This window comes from Otolemur garnettii, unplaced genomic scaffold (assembly GCF_000181295.1).
Source record: "Otolemur garnettii isolate 467f Iridium unplaced genomic scaffold, OtoGar3 scaffold00125, whole genome shotgun sequence".
In the NCBI taxonomy this organism is placed as follows: Eukaryota; Metazoa; Chordata; class Mammalia; order Primates; family Galagidae; genus Otolemur; species Otolemur garnettii.
The window spans coordinates 3683928-3693775 of record NW_003852520.1 but is presented as its reverse complement, the minus strand read 5'-3'; the positions used below and the strand labels follow the sequence as shown (position 1 = coordinate 3693775).

At 42.9% G+C, this 9848-nt stretch overlaps 1 pseudogene; it reads right to left on the bottom strand.

Moving 5' to 3' along the window:
* Positions 1–4144: 4144 nt before the first annotated feature.
* Positions 4145–8865, bottom strand: LOC100946556 (annotated as a pseudogene).
* Positions 8866–9848: the final 983 nt, after the last annotated feature.

Sequence of the window (9848 nt, the reverse complement as noted above, 5' to 3'; positions counted from 1 at the left end):
AACAGAATCCAGCAACACATCAAACAAATTATACACCACGACCAAGTAGGTTTTATTCCATGATCTCAAGGATGGTTCAACATATGTAAATCTATAAATATAATTCATCACATAAACAAATTAAAAAACAAAGACCATGTGATTCTTTCAATTGATGCAGAGAAAGCATTTGATAATATTCAGCATCTCTTCATGATCAGAACACTTAAGAAAATTGGTATAGAAGGGACATTTTTTAAACTGATAGAGGCCATCTACAGCAAACCCACAGCCAATATTGTATTGAATGGAGTTAAGTTGAAATCATTTCCACTCAGATCAGGAACCAGGCAAGGTTACCCATTGTCTCCATTGCTCTTTAACATCATAATGGAAGTTTTAGCCATCGCAATCAGGGAAGAAAAAGCAATCAAGGGTATCCATATAGGATCAGAAGAGATTAAACTTTCACTCTTTGCAGATGATATTATATATCTAGAAGATACCAGGGATTTTACTACTAAACTCTTAGAAGTGATCAAGGAATACAGCAGCATCTCAGGTTACAAAATTAACACTCATAAATCTGTAGCCTTTATACACACCAACAGAAACCGAAAAAATAGTCAAGGACTCTATTCCATTCACAGTAGTGCCAAAGAAGATGAAATATTTAGGATTTTACCTAACAAAGAATGTGAAAGATCTCTATAAAGAAAACTATGAAACTCTAAGGAAAGAAATAGCTGAAAATGTTAACAAATGGAAAAACATACCATGCGCATGACTGGGAAGACTCAACATTGTTAAAATGTCAATACTACCCAAAGCAATAGATAAGGTTTAATAACCTGAATCCACAGAGAGCTCAAATGTATTAGCAAGAAAAAAACAGTGATCCCATCTCAGGGTGGGCAAGGGACTTCAAGAGAAATTTCTCTAAAGAAGATAGGCACATGGCCTACAGACAAATGAAAAAATGTTCTCCATCCTTAATCATCAGAGAAATTCAAATCAAAACTACTTTGAGGTACCCCCTAACCCCAGTATGATTATCCCATATCACAAAATCCCAAAACCAGAGATGTTGGCATGGATGTGGAGAAAATGGAACACTTCTACACTGCTGGTGGGAATGCAAATTAATTCGTTCCTTTTGGAAAGACATCTGGAGAACACTGAGAGAACTAAAAATAGACCTGCCATTTGATCCTGCAATTCCTTTATTAGGTATATATCCAGAAGACCAAAAACCGAATTACAACAAAGATATCTGTATCAGAATATTTGTTGCAGCCCAATTCATAACTGCTAGGTCATGGAAGAAGACCAAATGCCCATTGACCCACAAATGGATCAATAAATTGTGGTACATGTACACCATGGAATACTATGCAGCCCTAAAGAAAGATGGAGACTTTGCTTCCTTCATGTTTATATGGATGGAATTAGAAAATGTTCTTCTCAGTAAAGTATCTCAAGAATGGAAGAAAAAGTATCCAATGTACACTGCCCTATTTTGAAACTAATTCATTCACCCCATGATTACATTAATGTAAGAAATAAAAAATTTAAAAAAAAAAAAGAAAAAAAAAAGAAAACTACAGACCTATGTCCCTTATGGATATACATGCAAAAATTCTCAATAAAATCTTAGCAAACAGATTTCAGCTACACATCAAAAAAATAATTTGACACAACCAAGTGAATTTCATTCCAGAGATGCAAAGATGGTTAAACATACACAAATCTATAAATTCAGTTCATCATATGAATAGATGGAAAAATAAAAACCATATGCTCCTTTAAACAGACTCACAAAAAGCATTTGACAAAATTTAGCACTACTGGAAGGGAGGAAGATGGCCAACTAGAAGTAATGTATATCCAAGGGAGAAAAACTGGACAGAATTGGAGTCTATGACGCCAAAGTTGGAGGGCTGAGCTAAAGAAAGAATTTAAGCATCCTTTGATTGCAAGGAAGAGCATTTAAGAAAATAAATTACAGGTACAAAGCCTATTGGCTAGAGGATAGGAGATCCTTCTCCCAAGTGGGAGGTTCACCACAGGCTCTCTGCAAGTGAGTAGGGGACAAAATCTCTCATTTTACTCCACTGAAGAGAGTCACTAAACACTGAGTCTCCTTCTCCATGGAGGTCCCACTTGTGAACCTAGACAGCATCCTGCCTGGAACAAAATTGAACAAATATTTTCCCCACAAATCTGAACACCCAGTCCACCCTACCCACCTTGCATGGAGGTTTGAAGTTCTTCCCCCAACAGATCTCAGAGAGTTTGGCCTTTCCCTGAGACATCAGGGCATAGTGTTGGCTGCTGACCACCAGTACAGAATCTGTGACTTATGGAGAAGTAGGAGGGTTTGGGAAGAAAAAGACACAAGGTGGGAGGAGGAACAGGCCCCTGGTTATGACTGTGCCCAGCCAGCGGTGGGGTTTACCCCTGGTTTTGGATGTATCCAGTAGGTCGTGGACCTACTGGCTCCAACTGTCCCTGTGAACACAGGCACTGACACCTGGTTCCAACTGTGTCTGGTGCATGAGGGCAAGGACCCCTGGCTCCAACAGTACTGGCAAGCAGAGGCTGAGACATATAGTTTGGACTGAGCCCAGTGGGCAACAGCAGAGATAGCTGGTTTGGACAGTGTCTGAGGGGAAGGGGCACTGATACCCAGTTGGGACTTTGACAGGAAATTGGTGAATCCCCAAAGGGGACCAGGTGTCATTCTCTCAGGTTTGTGGGACAGAACTTCCTGTGCATTTCTAGCCACATCTGGAGACCATTTGCTCTCTTCTGTTGAGCACTATTTGTATTACCTGAGACAATTTGATAGGAACTGTCGACCAGGGCTGGCCACCCAGGGACCCTCCAAGGTTGAGCTGTGGAAGTTCTGAAGTTGAAAGGATCTGAATGATGAGAGAGATCTGAACCTGCCTGTATCTGTCACTAGATGAGATTTAAACCTAATCCCATGACTTCTTAGTATATGATAGAGTTTGGGTGATTTCAAAACAGAGCCAGCTTGCACTATCTCACCAAGCAGATCCTTGAGAAAGAAAAGCATTACCTACAAAAGGAGGAATATTAGAATGACTGCAGATCTTTCAGTCAAAAATTTTCAAACCAGAAAAGGATGGTTATCATCCTTCAATCTTCTAAACAAAACAACTTTCAGCCCAGGATCCTATGTCCAGCTAAACTGAGTTTCATTTGTGTTGGAGAAATCAAGTACTGTACTGGCATACATGTGTTGAGGAAATTCACCTTAACTAAACCAACTGTTGTCAGGAAATACTCTGACCCATTTTTCCAGAATGACCAGCACAGTGGTCTATCACCAAGGTAAACTCATGCAGAATTTATTGAACAAAACCTAACTTCCACAATAGTGAGAAGATTAAAAATATCCACTGGACCTTTGAAAAACATGACACCCACAATACTACCATGCCTATATATTCCCTCAATTAATGTTAAGGGCTTCAATTGTCCTCTACAGAGTAACAAGTTGGATACAAAAACTCAGTCCAGGTATCTGTTGCCTACAAGAGAATCATTTTACCTGAAGAGATAAAAAAAGACTCCAGGTGAAGTGATGGACATCTATGATACAGGCAAATGGAAATGAGAAAAAAGCAGGAATTGCAAATGTATTTGCAGCTACAACAGGATTTAAACCAACAATGATAAGGATGCATGCTACATATTTGGCAAGGAAAAACACTCAACATTAAGAGATTTGAATAATTAACATTTATGCACCCTACTAGAAGGCTCCTCAATTTATAAAGCAAACCCTAACAAATATTGACAATTTGATATCTTTCTAGAATACAAAAGCTGGAGATTTTAACACCCTTGTCAGTTCTGAATACATCCTCCAATAAGAAACTAAACAAATAAATAATGGATTTAATTTGACTCTAGAACAAATGAACTTAACAGACATTTACTGAACAGTTCATCCTTATAAAACATTCTTTTCATCAGCCTACAGATCATCATCAAAAATTGATCATATTTAGGACACAAGTCTAACCTAAACAACTTTAAAAGAATATAAATTATTCCTTGTATCTTCTTGGACTGATGTTTATTTTCCTCCAACTTTATTTTAATCTTGTTTTAGAGCTTGTGGTAGAACATCTTAAGACCACTCAGTAGTTGTTTCTACTGATTCAGTGGCCTGAGCAGTGGGAGCTGCAGAACAGTCTTCACTGAGAGTCTGGGCACTCCAGTCTTCAGTGAGGAACAGCTGAATAGGCACAGAAGGCACGTGCATGCCTTCTGAGCAGTCTGCAACCTCTGGTTGGGTAACAGTAAACTCAGGAGCTGGAGCAGTCCATTCACCCTAAAATTCCTCCTTGGTCACAGCTTTCTCAGCAGCAGCCTGCTCTTCCATTTCAATTGCTTCAGGATCTCTGTAGAAATAGAGATCAGGCATGACCTCCCATGGGTGTTCCTGGAAGAATGTAGAGAACTTCCTGGGCCAGCATCCACCACATGAAACCTACTGAATGAGCTTGTTGTAGCATGGGATGATGATGTCCACATAACGCAGAGGATAATCTGTGCTACACAGGGCAATGGTAGGCAGGTCAATGTAAGATGCCTCTGTGAGAGGCTGGTGGTCAACTCTAGGATCAGTAACCATTACAAGACAAGGCTCCTAGAAGGCTGCCTGGATCTGGTTAGTGAAGGTTCCAGGAGTGAAGCGTCCAGAAATAGGAGTGGCTCCAGTGGAAGGAGCAAACTTCAGCACAGCTTTCTGGCCAGTATTCCTGGAGAACATGACACTGACATCACCAGGATTTTCAATGGCACCAATGGCCCAAGTTGCCAACAGAAGTTTTTCTCAAGTCCTCTTCAGATTTATGATGTAGATGCCATCACTTTTCCTTTTGTAGGTGTACTGTTCCTTTTGGAAAGCAGGGTTGGTTCCACCTAAGTGGGTTCCTGCTGCAAGGAATTTGAGGACATTCTCCTCCTTCTTTTTCAGGACAGCAAGGACTCAGAAAATTTCCCTTTAAGTTATGGTGGGAATCCAGAACAACATTGTATGGACCCTCTCTGAGCAGTGTGGTTATATTTCTGACATAGGTCTGATAACTAGAATCCATAGAGAACTCAAACCATTCAATAAGAAAAGGAAAAACAACCCAATTTCCTTGTGGGCAAGAGACTTGAACAGAAACTTTTCTGAATGTGACAGGTGAATGGCCAAAAAACACATGAAAAAAATGCTCATCTCGTTAATCTTCAGAAAAAATATGAGTCAAAACCACTTGGAGATATCACCTAACTCCAGTAATATCATCCCATATCATAAAATCTGAGATGTTGGTGTGGATGTGGAGAGAAGGGAACACTTCTACATCACTGGTGGGATTGAAAACTAATATTTTTTTTTTGAAAGAAGTTTGGAGAATTCTCAAGGAACTATAAATTGACTTACCATTCAATCCTGCAATTCCTCTAGATTTCTACCCAAATGACCAACAATCATTTCACAAGGGCCTTTGCATCAGAATGTTTATTGCAGCCAATTCATAAATGCAAAGTCATGGAAGCAGCCCAAATGCCCATCAAACCATAAATGGAATAATAAATTGTGGTATATATATATACCATGGAATACTATGCAGTCATAGAAAAAGGATGGGCACTTTACAGCTTTTGTGTTTACCTGGATGGAAATGAAACACATTGTTTTTAGCAATGTATTTTAAGAACAGAAAAAAGTATTCAGCGTACTCAATACTTTCATGAAACAAATATATCATCACCTACACATTCATATGAATGAGAAAACACAACTATAGTCCCAAAAGAAGGAGCGAGGAGGAGGAAGAGAGAAGGGAAGGGGGGAGGGCAGGAGGAGGGAGTGTACTTGGTGGGACCTTACCTATAATGTAATTTGCATAATGTAATGATATATTTCAAAACTACTAAGTGTATAGTATAAATGTCTTACAACAACAAATAAATAAGTGAGATGATGGTTATATTAATCAGTCTGATTTAAACATTCCACAATGTATATCACATCAGCACATTGTACTCCATAATTGTTCACAGCTATGATTTAATAAAAAGAAATAAATTTAAAAAAATTAGTTCTCCTATATGATTAGAAAACTTAACAAAATAGACATATATGGGACATAACTCAAAATTATAAAGATAATATAAAATCTTCAGTCAACAAAAACGGAAAAAATATTAAAAGCATTTTCACTAGGGGTGAAGCCAAGATTGCGGACTGCAGCCAGCTTTTTACAGAAGCTCCTGTTCAGAAGGGGACTGAAAGGACAGAAGTTTAGCAAACTAGCTGATGGTTTGGAGCAGAGCCAAGAGAGAAGATTGAAGAGCGCACTTCAACCTTCCTGAGGTGAGCAGCAACCCCAAAAATACAACCAAAAGGTACAAAATCCACCACCAAGCGGACGGGAGTCCCCTGCCCCACAACAAGGGCTCACAGTTTACTCCATGCAAACAAGCGAGCAGAGTTTAAACTTCCTCCCACTCTATCCCACAGGAGAGACCCCTGAAAAACGACCTCCTACCCCTGCTGGCATGCCACGGCACCCTCCAGCCAGGCATAAAACTGTAAAAAGGTATAAATCTGTATATATTCCCCACCTGCAACATTGAACTCCAAAGAGTCCCCACCCACCCACTCTGAGGTCTGGAGGGTTATTACCTATGGAATCCTGATTCTTGGGCATCTCCTTGGGAGAAGTGGAGGGGGAAAGGACTGGTGCTGTTCTGTGCTGACTGTGGTGCGGGCATGAGGAAAGGAGAATCGGCTCAGGGGACACCAGTGCAGCAAGGGTGGCATCCTCAGTGGCAAGCTGACGCCATTTCAGCCCCATCCCTTTTGGGCAAGCAGAGGTTCCAGATAGCAGCCACAGGCAGGGCGCACATAACTTTCTTGGGTGGAGCGCCAGCCCTCAGGGGGCTAATGCAGCTGAGACAAAGGCAGTGGGTGGGCAGAGGCTAGAATTGACACCTGAGTGTGAAGCCAAATGCAATCTCTGATTTACAGAGAAATCTAGCCAGACAGAAGCCTAATTTAAACACACAAGGCCCCCCTGCCAAACTCAGATTTCTGGCTGATTTTGCCAGGTAAACCCCGGGAGCAGTGACCTACTGGAGTGAATAGGGTCACAGACTTGGGGATTACGAGTGACTGGGTGCAAGGTAGGGAAGGAGGTATTAGCCTTCCCAGACTAACCCAGTTGCCGAGTGGGTCCCTTTGCTGTCGCGGAGCACTGGAGCAAGTTATATCTGAACTGCAAGCAGACCCCTCTTATCTAGCTCCCAGAGACATTTGAACTCTTCCACCTGAAATGGGTGTTGACTGGGGCAACTGATTTGGACTCCTCAAACATGGTAGAACACCCAAGGACTATTCAAAGGGGCACCCCAGGTGTATGGTTGAGGGAAGGTTTGAACTATATAAAACTGTATATATTCCCCACTTGCAACATTGAACTCTGAGGAGTCCCCACCCACTCACTCCGAGGTTTGGAGGTACAGAGTCCAGATTCTTGGGCATCTCCTTGAGAGAAGTGGAGAGGAAAGGGCTGGTGCTATTCTGTGCTGACTGTGGTGCGGGCGTGAGGAGAGGAGAATCAGCTCAGGGGACGCCAGTGCAGCAACTGTGGCAACCTGAGCAGCAGGCTAACACTATTCCAGCCCCATCTCCTTGGGCAAGCAGAGGTTCTGAACAGCAGCCACAGGCAGGACTCACTTACCTTTCTTGGGTGGAGTGCCAGCCCTCAGGGGGCTAATGCGGCTGAGACAAAGGCAGTGGGCTGCAGGCAGAGGCTAGAATTGACACCTGAGTGTAAAGCTGAATGCAACCTCTGATTTACAGAGAAATCTAGCCGGACAGAAGCCTAATTTAAACACTCAAGGCCCCCCTGCCGAACTCAGATTTCTGGCTGATTTTGCCAGGTAAACCCCGGTAGCAGTGGCCTATTGGAGTGAATAGAGTCACAGATGTGGGGGACTACGAGTGACTGGGTGTAAGGTGGGGAAGGAGGTATTAACCTTCCCAGACTAACCCAGTTGCCGAGTGGGTCCCTTTGCCCTCATGGAGCGGGGTGGGCCCCAAAACTGCTTGCTAGAGTCGCACGCCTCATGGGCAGGAGGCTGCTGCTCTGGGCAGGCCCAGAACCACTCGCTAGTGCTGCAGGCATTCCGCAGGCAGAGGCAGAGGAATCCTCCATTCCAGGTAGACCCAAAACAGCCTGCAAGAGACACACACACCCCACGGGGGCCAGGGGAGCTGTTCCCTGCTCCAGGCTCCCAAGCTGAGTGGGCCTAGAACTGCTTGATAGAGCCATGCTCGCCCTGCAGGTGGTGGTGGAGGGGTCTACTACTCTTAGAGGGCCCAAAACTGTTTGCTAGAGCCACATACATCCCTTGGACAGAGGTGGAGGAGTTCCCCACTCTGAGCTCCCACATTGGGAGGGCACAGATAGGCTTGCTAGCACCTCACCCATCCAACGAGCAACAGTGAAGTAGTCTCCCGCTTCCCCCCAACTACTCTGGTGGGGCTGAACTAGGACTGATCTGGTCACTCGAGTACCCTGCGCTACCGCTGCCATTCCCCTACCCCCTGGCTGCTCCAGGGTGCTGAACTAGGACTGATTTAGCTACTACAGTTCCCCTATTCCACCCATTGCCCCAGAGGGTCCAAACTAGGACTGATCTACCTGCTGTCAGTTTTCTACCCCCCGGTTGACCGACAGGCTGAACGAGGTCTAAACTGGCCACGCACACTCCCGTACAGATGCTGCTGTTCCAGTGCACACTGGCAGCCCCAGCACCCGAAAACTGGGAGAGGACAACAGACATGCTCTGCCTGTCTCTCTGTGCAACCAGAAGAAGCCACCAAATAAACGGTTCTGATAAGGCCTCCAAACAAGTTAAACTCAGCATGAGGCAGAATCAGCAGAAAAACTCTGGCAACTCAAGAATCCAGAGTAGATCAACTCCTCCAAGGGAAAATGGGGAAGACACAATTGAAGACCTCATCCACAAGCAAATGGCTGGGATGTCAGAAATCAAGTTCAGAATGTGGATAGCAAATAAGATGAACAGACTGGAAGAAACAAAGGAATTAGGAGCTCAAGAAATTATTCAAAAGATCTCAAGAAATTATTCAAAGGATATCTCAAGAACTCAATGATTTCAAAGATAAAATGATCAAAGATTTTGAAATATTTGAGACAAGAGGTTGCAACCCTCAAGGATCTGAAAGACACAGTGGAATCCCTCTGTAACAGAATGCAACAGGCAGAAGAAAGGCTCTCTGATACTGAAGACAAAGCTTTTGAAGAAGCCCAGGAACACAAAGATCAAAAGAAATGGAGAGCAAAAACGGATCTTACTCTCAGAGAACCCTGAGACAATTAGAAGAAAACTAATATTTGCGTTATAGGTATCCCTGAAGGTGATGAAGTTGCTTCACAAAACACTGAGGCTCTTCTTCATGAAATTATGAAAGAGAACGTTCCAGACATGCCAAGAGATTCTGAAATTCAGATAGCAGATAGTTTCAGAACCCTAGGACGACTCAACCTGAACAAGACATCCCACAGGCACATCATAATTAACTTGATCAAATTTAAGATGACAGAGAAAATTCTGAAAGGAGTTAGACGTAAGAAAACCATAACCTACAAGGGGAAGAGTATTAGGATGACTGTAGATCTCTCAGATGAAACCTTTCAGGCTAGAAGAGGATGGTCATCGACTTTTAATCTCCTAAAACAAAATAACTTTCAACCCAGGATCCTGTATCCAGCTAAACTGAGTTTCATCTGTGATGGAGAAAT